The following is an 11,090-nucleotide window of genomic DNA, read 5'->3' as shown; positions in this document are numbered from 1 at the left end:
ACATTCAATTTTTATTGGTATTTAAGACATACACCAATAAATTTGAACACACCATAAGTTAGATTACACCTCAAAGTATAGAATAATCTGAATGATTAGTACTTGCATTGGAGGAGCCAGGTGATGGTGTCATCGAATCATGTTGCTGGCTCCAGTAATAATGCTGGACAGGAGGAGCAGGCTTAAGAAGCTTCCTTCTGAAGGTTTCATGTATTTCAGTCTTTATGTCCATGTTGACAGCAGGCGACATTCCCTTCACCATGGTAGTAAACTTGATAAAAAAAAAAAAAAAAGGCGATCCGAGTCACTATCAGTGGCAGATCTCTAACTTTTTCAGCTTCTAAAAAACGCATGTCCATTTATCTGCATTGTCGTTGTCACTTTTTTTTGACCTTTGGTTTGATAAAGTTTGTTTAAGAGTAGGCTTGACAGTGCCGTTGATATCACCAATGTCGATATTAATCTTAGTTTCTTGATTATTACATTACGAGATGAAGCCATGGTGGGTTCCTGAACCAAAGTAGTTGATAACTTAAACGATTTCTTAAGTCATCGGCTTACACATGTAGATGCTGCTGCTCGCACCACACCCGACTTGAGGTGGCTGACGAAAATAATGGGTCCAGCCGGACACTACTCGACATGTTTGGTGTAAATGCACCCTCCTTACCCTGACTACCAGCATCGCTCTCACCAGAGCTGGAAACCAGTAAAGATGACAGCGGTAATTATACATGTAAATCTGAATTTTTTCAGATTTCATTTACTCGAGAATCTAATAAAATGGAACAGAAAAAGGTTTTAAAACATTTGTTTATCTGTGTCGGTATGGATGCAAAAACTGATTGTTTCAACATTATAAATACTGATTGTTGATAACTTTACGGTTAAAGTTAGTTTGGACGTTCCAAACGTGAAATGATAATGTAAAGATATCTAGAAATGGATACATTCTAGTGAAAGTGTGTGTGTATATATGCGTGAAACTACCTATTTTCAAATACCATTTTGTACTGTACGGAGAAGGAATTTTACACTCGCTTGGCCTTATCTTCTGATCTGGAGGAGTAAAACTGAATGAAAACGGTAAGTAACGGTTTATTGGACTCTGGCAGCTATTCGGATGAATTTACGCACAAATATTACATATATTACAGAATTGGAGGCCATAACTAACTAGATAAATAATCATAAAAGAGCTTAAGATCAAGGTATGCTGGATATATCCTCGATTTCGATTAGCACTCGAGTGAGGTACATGTAGGTATGTTTACAGAATACTATGGTTTATGCATTATGCACTTGGTGGAACATTAAGTGATGAATAAATATTGTGTGTGAGAGAGAGAGAGAGAGAGAGAGAGAGAGAGAGAGAGAGAGAGAGAGAGAGATGGGGAGGGGCGTATTTTAATTACTGTACCAGCAACTACAGAACCTAAGTTTTCCCACACGTAGACCAGTGACGAATTTTCACCTTTACATAACATGTCGTCTGTGCCGGGTGTTGCGCCCTAGAGAAATTAACCGCTTGTAGTGCACATGAAGCAGAAGATACTTGAGTAAACAACAGACAGCACAGCTAAGCCTCATTAACAGCAGTAGGTCAACACGGGGGAAGGAGGACCTCTCGATTACTAGGTATTCCTCACCCTCTTGCTGGAAGCTCTTGGAAAGGAAACGTGCAAAGGTGTACGGAAGAGAGAGAGTTCCCAGGGAGAATTTCTTCAACTCTTCATTCTCTTCCTATACGACCTTCCATTACCTCTAGTCCCTGCCTCACTTCAATAACCACTTCTCACAGATACCCTTACAAATATAAAGCTAACGAAACACAGAAACCGAAATAATTGGTTAATGCAGTAAACATTCGCCCTCCCAACTCAAACTCCACCCACTAGATATTCACCCATCAGAAACCACACTGCTTAGACAAACACGAGTCACTCTTCCGTCTATGGTATGGACATCACCATTCCTAAAGCACTACAAAAACCGTTCACCATATTAGAGGTTTCGTTGCATGTTTGTCGCCCTCCACATATTCCACATCATGGCAACTTGGATAAACAGATGTTCACCACATGACTCAGTTTCTGGCATTTGTAGCACCACCCTCTCTGAGGAAGATAGATATTCCCTCTGAAGTAGCGGAATGCGCCAGGGACTGTTTTCTTGATAGGTGTTCACCGCCAATCCTGTCTACTACAATTTTTCTATGTTTGATTCGTTCAACATTTCTGATGTTTTCATTTTGCTGAAGGAGTGTGGGGCCTTCGAAATTGTTAAGTCCCCAGACGATGATGAAAGTCTTGTTGGGGTGTGCATGGTTATTTGAAAGAGGTATTTTGCATTTGTTAGCCTTCAGCACAATTGCTGGTTAGTTCTACTTATCACTGATCATGTTCCAGGTGACATTGTCCTGGTTGTTATCTGCAATGTGAAATTCAGCTAGAAATTTTCGCCTCACGCGTGTCCGCTAATCGTATTCATCCTCGTGTCTGTACCTTGGGTAGTGCTTACCTAAAACAGTGACTGTCTTCTATTTCTTCAAAGGAGACATCTCAGCCATGTTCTATTGGTGTGCTCTCTGGTAAAGTAGGATAAACTTCCTCGTATTCGGCCAGCATACTGGTCACGGGAAATATGAATGATTCGCACAATCTTTATACGTCAGCCTTCATTCGCTAGCATAGAATTTTCAGCCTTCAACACTCTTGTCAGTCAGCGTTGACAATACTTCTTACATCATCTCAACAAGACTCATCACACAGCCCTCACTGTTTTCATTTCTGTTTTCATTCCAGATTTCTCACTACATCGCCAGCACTCGGCAATCTTCATAGAGCTTCCATTCCTTGGCTTATATCCCTCAACAATAACGATCCAAGCTTTACATTTCAGCCGTTACTATTCGGTCTTCACCCCTTATTCTTAGCCCGTATCCCTCAGCCATAACTATTCCATCCTGACACTCAATTCTCACCCCTCACCCTTTAACCTCGACAACTTGGAATCCACCATCCCTTGTCCATGCAATCACAGTTCACCCGCTGTGACCCAAATGATCTCCACGAGATGGAGGGGAGAGAGAGAGAGAGAAAGATCACTAACTTTCAGAGGAGTTTCACTACAGAGTGTTCGAACAAAGCATTTTACTCTAACTAGAAGTGAAGTAATGGCTTTATTTTCTTTTCTCCGAATCTAAACATTATGCCGCTTATGTACGAATACTCATTCATCTTCCTTTTTGCTTTAAGATTCAGGAAACCTTTTCATTAGTAGCAATACTCTCGTAAAAGTCCCATTAACTTTTGAAATACGAAAGATTTTTAGGTTCAAGAAAAACAAGATTGAAGGAGTGAAAGAAACTCTTCCTTGGCCTGAGAAAAATACTTTGACACGTATCAGTGCAGTAGAGATCCCTTCATAGCTTTTAGAACGGTGACAGGTTTTGAGTTAGTCTTGAAAATATATGAGACCTTGGCAACATCTGGCTACTGCAACACTACAGTTGAAGTGGCGTGGCAAGCCACTATCGCCGACACAAGATAACTATGAGGCGGGCCACAGGAACGCTTCAGGCTATTCTCATCTTCATACATACATATACACATGTGGTGACTTGCTAACATAAATGGTTAAGTTTACACACACATACAGATAGGTATACATATTCTTGTATGGCAATGTAGATATACATTTACATGGTCATGTGCGTCTGTAAACACACACAGATTCAATGGAATGAAAATTGTGTCAGTGGAATGAATGAAAGCACGCATGTTAGAGGAGCCTTCTCTAAATAGGTTGAGGTAAAGATTAGGGTAGTACAGGGTTCTTTTTTTGGGATAATTACTGTTCTTCATCTACGTATATGACTTGCCTGAAGGTATGACGTTCTACTGGAATATGTCTGTAGCTGATGAAAAGGTCTAGAGGGAAGTGAAAAGTGAGAAAGGATTGCATCATTCTTTTTCATCTCTTGGATTGAAAGAAATATTAAGAAATGAAAACTTTCCTGAGTGACGGGATATCATGACAGTTATTCAGAATTTGTAATGTTTTATCGCTTTAAAGTTTGCTTTGTATACACACGAGACAAAACGCCGTTCATTACCATAATCGACTTGTTTCAATCAGATATTGCTCAGACAGATATAGGAACAGGCTTATACCTACCGTTGTGAATGCCATACACAATACATGAATAAATGCATAGCAATGCAAGTGAACAGCCCAGTTTTGTTAGCTAGACCAAATGGTTTGTAATTTCTGTGTTACTTTAACTTCGTTACCCAATGCTAAAGTGTGCGCATAATGTATAAACCAATCTAACTCTGTAAACATCCCTATACATCTGTCACCCTATCTATCTAGATGTACCTCACCCACGTGCTTATCCAGAGTGTAGGAATATCCCACTAACCTTGATCTGAAGCTCTTTTATGAATAACGAACCAGTAACTATCATGATCTCCCAGCTCTGTAACATGTATAATACCAGAACTGTTTTCAGCCGGATGGCTACTTAGATCCAAGGAATTATATATTGTATTCTACTTAGCTATCTATAATGACCCAGACTCTCAAATATGAAAGAATGTCAGACGACAAAAACAATATAATTTACATTACTAGAAAAATTACGAGATTCTGAACATTATGTTTTTGGAATAGAAAATTACGTAATATGAGAATTTTTGTTTGATGAATTTCTATTTTTTACCGTTCAGTAAATGTGTTCAAGAAACCTAAGAGAAAAAGGAAGAGTAAATGATGAAAGATCTTGAGTTACTTTATTCTTAGGATTTGGAGAGCGCGAGATCGCCACTGTGCTACCTGAGCAGATTAACCCCTTGTAAGCTATAACAGGTTCATACAAACCACTCTAGATAACGGTGAAAAAAATGTGACGTAGAAAGGTATTAGATAAATCAAGTAGGAACAATTCCAGAAATTTCTGAAAATATTCGTACTCTGCCAATCTTCCAGTAACTGCACGATTGCTCTATTGTCCTTCAGTAGACTTGGGTGTGAGAATCAAACATGCTATTGCTACATTATATACAGCCGAAATACTTGTAAATGACATGGTATTCTTCCTTTCATGTTTCAAGGCAAGTTTTTGCTTCTGCCTAGAACAAACTTTCTAACAAAGCATACATAAAATCCGATGAAACATCTTTGCCTACAACAGTGTGACCTCCGGCCACCAGACTGACAGTGTAAGCATTGATAAATTACTTAAATCACTGGTCGTACAAGTTGAGGTATAATTAATATATCAGAATATATAATTTTCCAGTGCTAAAAAGTCAATGGACCTTGCGTTTGCGATTCCACATATCTTGCTAACTTTGAAAAGTAGAACTCGGCCACAAACTTTCAAAGTTGCAACGAACACATTTTGCCCAAGTGTAGCACTCTTTTCAACTTGCGAATGGTGACTCGCAGTAGAATGTGCACCACAGTTTGGTCTATTCGGCTGTATATTGATTCATGCATGTTACGCACCTCTCTCTATTGATTACGACAGGACAACGGTCCCTCCCCCCCATCTCTCTATCTATCTATATCTTTCCGGCGGTTAGGTAGGTGCTAGTTGGCAACCACCGACAATAGTACATTACCGGTACAATATCCGCGTAAGAGCAGAGAGGGTTGATAACAGCTATGTAGTGAGTAAACACTTCAGTGGCTGTCAAATGTCACTTCAGGGCCGGGTAGTTGGCTTATATCTATGCTTCACCTACATGTGGCTATCAGTCCACAAGCAACAACCTCTCCATCTCATCTCATACAAAACACTTAACGCGTAACTCATTTGGCTCGTTCCTCGTACTTCAATATTTCCCTGTGGAGAACAATAAGCCCAAGCCCTTCATTTTGACAGATCTCGTCGCAAATATTCATATGGAAGTAAGCCACTGATCAGGGAGGTATACCCTCGGGAATCGGGGAAGGGTGCATGACAGCTGCACAGTGGCTCTCATGTGTCATTACTTTGGTCAATACATCTGTCTTTTCTTTCTGCCTCAATAACATGTGGGCTGCTAGCTTTCAGTCCACAAGCACTCTCCATCTCATACATAACACTTGGCATCACGTCACGCATAAAACACGTTCTTCGTAATTCTGCGCGCTATCCCTGCTTTTTTGATAAGTGTCAGCATAGAGGAGAGCAGAAGGGGTAGCAATTTATATCAAAGATAATACTAAGAGCTGTAACAGGAGTAAAATTAAAGTAACAAAAATTACAGAATCAATTTGGGTTGAAATAGATGAAAACAATGAAAGATTATTAGGAGTATGATAAACCTATCAGATTAGATAATCTGAAGGGGGAATTTTTATGGGACGAAATTAGGAAGACGATCATAATGTATGTATTGTAGGTGACTAATTTTAGTACATTTAACTGGGAAGATAAACGGTAGATGTTGAGTCAGAAATCGACGGACAGTCCAAGATTGTTTTCTAACACCACATTTCCGAGGGAACCAAAGGTGATAACATTTTATATTTGTTACTAACAAATGCAAATAACCTTATAGATCAAGTTAAGGTGGGAGGACAGTTAGACAAGGACCTCAATAAAAATAAGATTCAATTCAATGAAGGATATGAACAAGAAGAATGAAATGCTCGTTCCCGACTTCCGCAAGGCCGTCTATGCGGGGCTACGTAGGAACCTGTGTTGACTGGGCGGGACTTGCATGAAGGTAGGACGAGATCAGACGGACCAAGCAGTGTAGGGTCAGGTAAAGTCGTGCGATTCAAATCAGCATAGAAGTGGTGTCAATTCATGTGTGGGTAAGGTAGGGGAGACCATTAACAGCGCGGTGTTTCCGTAGAAAGTTTATGGGAAACAATGTTAGGGACAAGAATTGAATATTCCATATAGGCAATATAGGACTAATAATAATGACCCAAAATGGCTAAATAATAGAATAAAACACCTTACAGCGCAGAAGAAGGTCTTGTACAACAAGGTAAAACGGGGGAAACAGTTTACTGATCAGGTAATGCAAATTAAGAGATTAGGGAGGCTAAAAGAAATTACGAAATTAAGGTAGCTTACGAAACAAATAATCCTAAGGATTTTTTTCAAATGTACAGAACGAAGGTTAGGGGAAAAAAATGGACCTATCAAATGGCATTCTGGTAGATTGAAATGTGTGAAGTTTCAAACAATCACTTCACATAATTATTTACGCGAGGAGAATACAAACATTCCGGTTCCAGAGCAAATTTACAGGAGAGGGACGAAAGCGGAAAGCTTTGCGATGTAGAAATGAATGAATTTGATATTTAAAAAAAAGAAATATGAAAAGTAAACTAGTCCGAAGCCAGATGGTATTTATGCATGGGTCTTGAAAGAATGTAAGGAGAAAGAAAGTGTTCCGTTTTTAGATGTGTTTAAACAGTTTCTGGAATCAGGCGTTGCTCCTAAGGAATGGAGGACAGTAAATGTAGTTCTCATCTTTAAGAAAGGGGATTGATCCATTGCCTCTAATTATCGCCTTATTAGCTTGACATCTATTGTCGGGAAATTTCTAGATTCAATTATAGCTGACAAAATACGGGAACACTAGGAGAATCATGATCTCATTAGGGATTCTCAACATGGATTTACAAAAGGGAAGTCATGTCTCAGTAACCCTCTCTCCTTATTTGATAAAGTGTTTGAAACTGTTGATCAGGGTAAGAGTTATGATATTGTATACTTAGATTTAAGTAAGGCTTTAGACAGAGTTCCTCATGAGCGTCTGCATAGAAAAATTGCGGCACACGGCATCGGGTGTTGTGTTCTCAATTGGATTATGGCGTGGCTCACTGACAAAATAGAGGGTATGCATCAACGGAATTACGTCGGACTAGGGTATCTTAGCCAGTGGTGTTCCCCAGGAGTCAGATTTGGGACAGCTTTTGTTCGTTATATATGTCAACGATTTGGATATGGGAATAAACAGCGACTTAAGTAAATTTGCCGATACCAAAAATAGGGGCCGTAATGGACTCTGATGAAAATTCACTAAATTTGCAGAGGCACTTAAATAGATAATGGAAATGGGCGAGTATATGGAAAACGTGTGGGTAAAGACAGGAACACTATTCATAAACTGGACAAAATTACTATTGGCAAAACAGAATGCTAGAGAGATTTTGGGGTACTGGTGAGCAAGGATCTTAAGCCGCGGCACACTGTATTAATCTAATAAAGCTAATAGGATGTAAGAGTTCATTAATAGGACTTTTAGTAATAAAACTAGAGTATCATTGGAATTTTATCTTGCTTTGGCGAGACCACATTTGGATTATACGGTACAGTTTTGGCCACCATACTATGCAGTTGATACATTGTTTAGAGACTACAAAGGCGAATGACAAAAATGATCCCTGGAATTAGAAAACTCACTTATGAAGAAAGGTTAAAAGGACAGTTTATCACTTAAGAGGAGGAGGACAAGAGATGATATGACTGAAGTCTTTAAATGGAAGGGCATTGATAAAAGTAATATGAATAAAGTTCTTAGAATGGCGCCAACGGGTAGGACTAGAAATAATGGATTCAAATTAGAAAAATATCGATTCAGGTCGGATGTAGGTAAATATTGGTTCTGGAATAGGGTAGAAAAATTATGGAACAAGCTGCCAAGTACACAAGGTTGGGTGTGTTTTTGGGTTCAGATGGTTGGTTGTAGGGTGGACAGACTCAGGACCTGCCTAGCATGAGCCAGTAGTCCTCTACCAGAGTCCTCAATACTTATGGTTGTTTAATTTGTTTATGGATGGGTGGTTAGGGAGGTAAATGCAAGGGTTGTGGACGGTGGGTGAGTATGCAGTCTGTTGGCGACACAATCGAATTTAAAATCTGTCTTACATAACGACACATTAGGTACAGAATATGCTAGTGTTAGTCTTTTGTGACAAACTGGAGCATAGTAAAAAAAAAAATATGGACATCTTAAAAAGGGACATAAAAACACGTTGAATATAAGAAAATAAGAGGGATTAATGTAGGTATGACTGCTAATACTAACGCTGCAACAAGGATTATTTTCCTAGAGAACATGTCAGTATTTGCCGAAAGAATATGCTACTCCTGTCGCATTTTAGCCCGACATTGTCATAAGATGCTGATCTGACTATCTTATCTAAGCACAATGATATTCACCAACTTAAAGCCCAATTCATATGCCTCCGCTGAGTATATACTCAGTTGTGTGCAGTCCTGTTGTATCTGGAGTTGTACCAGCTCACATCATCCTGATGTAAAACATTGAGACAGGGAAGAAAAATATGTGGGGCTGAGTTACACATAACCTCTTAAAAAGTCGACATGATCGTTCAACCATCAACAATACCGACGCAAAAGTAAATACATCAGACAATATATCTTACCTCGTTTTCGTAAATCAACTAATCTAGATTTTGTTTGCACCATAACATTAGAAATCCGTAATCAAGGACTAATCATCACTAACTGGGATACAAAATCTTTAAACATCAAGCCTAGGATGCTAGCAGCTAAGTGATCTCAACAACAGCCACAACAAAACAACAGCCATTGCCTGGATTACACTTAGCCAAGTACTTCATACAATAGTGACTCCAGAGCAGCAGCATTATGGTTATGCTTATCAAAGAGGTGGAAGAGGAGACTTTTGGTTACCCCATTGCACAGGTTTGACTGAAGTAATCTACATGATCGCTGCATTTTTTACTCGGGTGTTTGACTTACAATATTGGTACTATTAGTTAAAAAGTGCTAAAAGAACAACTATACTACGAATATGGAGGATGACCATCACAAGAGAATAGGACAAGGAATTAACCGATACTATGACATACACCCACTAAATTTAGGCAATTTAAAACGTGCATGTTGTGCAGTCACTGAAAATCCAAGAAAAACAGCTCTTGCCCAATCCAACACTGTGGGATCCCAGGCCACTATCTTCGAAGTTTTAAGATATTCTCAAAGTATCCAGCCAAGAGAAGGTCTGGTTTGGTGGGGACCGACCCACCCAGCGCGGCTCCTGCTGGAGATTATCTGATCAATATCTTATTAATTGGATCCTGGCGGACCCTGCAGTGCTTAAGGAGAATCTCTTTTGGGGTAAGGAGCCATTTTTAAAGTTTGAATTTTTTTTAGATTGTTTTTATCAGAAGGGAATGGCGGCTTAACAACAGTTCACTGGAGCGTCAACTTCCTGATCAATGAAGGCGAAGTCACAGAGTGCGTGAGTTGGTAGCGACCGAGTATCAGGAAAGCTCTTAAGAACGTAGTACAACTTGTACATTCGTATAAGTGACATTTGAATGAAGATAGGCGATTAAAGCTATCGCGCTGAGAAAGCTCACTAGTGTAATTCTTGAAGATAGTGAAAATGGCAGTTGGGTATTAGCTTTCATGTTCCTGAAGTACAACAAACGCGTTTGTAAATTGGAAAAATGATAAACGCATAACCGCTAACTATGCCGAGGTCATTAATGAAACATGTCTGAAAAAATCATGCTTGATTATTCCATTTTTTCTTTATTACCAGAGAATCAGTTTCTATGGGTCCTAGAGTTACCCAGGCATTAAACAAACTTCCACTTTCTAGTAACAGGGAAATGTAAACTCAAAAAATATCTGACGAGAATGTACTTTCAATAATAAAACCTGGACAAAATTGACTATATTCGCTGTGTAAGCACTTGCAGGCGCAGCCAGGTAACACCAAATATCCTAGAATTTATGCATATGCATGTAAAATACTTAATGACAAATGTGTGAACTGGGATGGTGGGTAAACACAGGGAAGAGCCTATGAGTTTTATTCATCTAACGTTCGGCTTGCGCAGAAGCCTTCAAGAAAACTTCAGTTTCTCTGAAGAAGGCTTGGGCGCAAACCAAAACTTTGGAAGAGTAAAACTCAAAAGCTTTACCCTCTATTCACTCACCATTCCAGTTCACACACACACACACACACACACACATTTAAGAACGCGCACTTTCATATAACATACAAAACTCCAACAGCCAGGATCGAACCCAGGACCCCTACGTAGCAGGCGGGAGTGCTACGGCAAGGCTATGA

The 11,090-nt window shown here is 39.4% G+C and overlaps 1 long non-coding RNA gene across 1 annotated transcript in view; it reads right to left on the bottom strand.

Annotated features, from left to right (window-relative positions):
- Window positions 1–267: 267 nt before the first annotated feature.
- LOC139751102 (uncharacterized) overlaps window positions 268–11,090 on the bottom strand; it is a 35,872-nt gene continuing 25,049 nt past the window's right edge. The window contains exon 3 of the long non-coding RNA XR_011713285.1: window positions 268–699. This is a non-coding gene — a long non-coding RNA (uncharacterized lncRNA). The remainder of the gene's footprint in view (window positions 700–11,090) is intronic.

This window comes from Panulirus ornatus, chromosome 11, assembly GCF_036320965.1.
Source record: "Panulirus ornatus isolate Po-2019 chromosome 11, ASM3632096v1, whole genome shotgun sequence".
In the NCBI taxonomy this organism is placed as follows: Eukaryota; Metazoa; Arthropoda; class Malacostraca; order Decapoda; family Palinuridae; genus Panulirus; species Panulirus ornatus.
The sequence above is the reverse complement of the archived record's forward strand: the minus strand, read 5'-3'. Positions and strand labels throughout refer to the sequence as shown.